Genomic DNA, 1,371 nt, shown 5'->3' on the forward strand with positions numbered 1-1,371 from the left:
GGTTTAAGAAGAAATGTTTTAATTTTAGGCTCAAATTATTTGGATCAAAGGGAGCATTTATTTCATTTGGTTGTATCCTTCTTTTAGGGGATTTGTGGACTTTTCAGAACAATGGCCTATGATCACTTCCTAACTTCTAGATTGAATTGTCTTAGCAGGACTAACCAGGCAAGTTCTAGTTTTGCACAAAACTGTTTGAACACTCAACGATTCTCACACACTCTTGGCACATAGTTCCATCATCAGGTTATCAGATTCCCCTGTTCAAGTTTTAGCTTAAGTCATGCTATCAAGTTGGTTCATGATTATGTCATACTCAGAACCAGCACATTCAACTAATCGTAGCCTATAACTTCTAGCATACATCCCAAAATCTGACGGGTATCATTTTTATAAGTCATCATGCTTCATTCTATATCATGCTTCTACACATACAATCCTAAGACATGCCGGTTCAACAAAAATTAAACAGTCCCTTGGGGAAAAATAACACAGGCAAGAAAACCCCAGAGAGGATTCATGAGTTGGGTTATTTAGATTTCACCCTATCACTCACAATCCATTTACCCCACCCCAACAAAAACAGATGCAGTTGTCCCCAATGCATACATAAACATAAAAAAATATGGAATGGGTGAAGCAAACCTGTGGCGCAAAGCGCAGGAGAATCATCAACACGCAGGGGGTCCGATTTCCCGGAGCCCTCTGGAACATCAGTGGGGGCACCCTCAGTAGTGCCCACCTCAGAAATCCTAGCACCCTCAGTAGTGCTCTCTATCAACTGCTCCGCACCATCAGTGGTGCTCACCAAGTCCTCTCTCTGCACCATCATAGGTGCTCACCACGTCCCTCAAAACAGGCTGAACCTTTGCAACTGGGGCAGAGCTCGATCCCCCTGCAACTCTCTCACGCACTCTCTGCTGGCGCAACTCTTTGTCTACCATCGAGGCCCTCCTAGCTTCCTTCTCCTACCGACGCTGTCTTTTGTGAGCTTTCTCTTCCTCTGTGCGATGAGAAAGGTGCCGCTTGCCTTTGGCATGTGTCGATGCAGGCCCTTCCTCGGCGATCCCACTGAATAGAGCATCTAGCACTGTATCATCAGCCAGTGCAGTAGGAGTAGCCTGAGTCTCAACTGAAAGTGCAGCAAGAATAGCATCAACGTTAGTCCGGAGGCTGGCTAAATCAGCCTCTAACACAATAGATCTGTAGCCGGGGCTGATCGCTCGAGAACTCTCAACTCGAAGGCATCAAACCTCTTATTAATAGCTTGGACCTTTCGGTCCATTATCGCCTCCACCCTGCGCTCCATCATCGCCTCGGACTCAGCTATCGACTTCTGCATCCATGGCTGGATGTGATGCAGCAGTGTGG

Source organism: Solanum tuberosum, unplaced genomic scaffold (assembly GCF_000226075.1).
Source record: "Solanum tuberosum cultivar DM 1-3 516 R44 unplaced genomic scaffold, SolTub_3.0 scf00005, whole genome shotgun sequence".
Classification (NCBI taxonomy): Eukaryota; Viridiplantae; Streptophyta; class Magnoliopsida; order Solanales; family Solanaceae; genus Solanum; species Solanum tuberosum.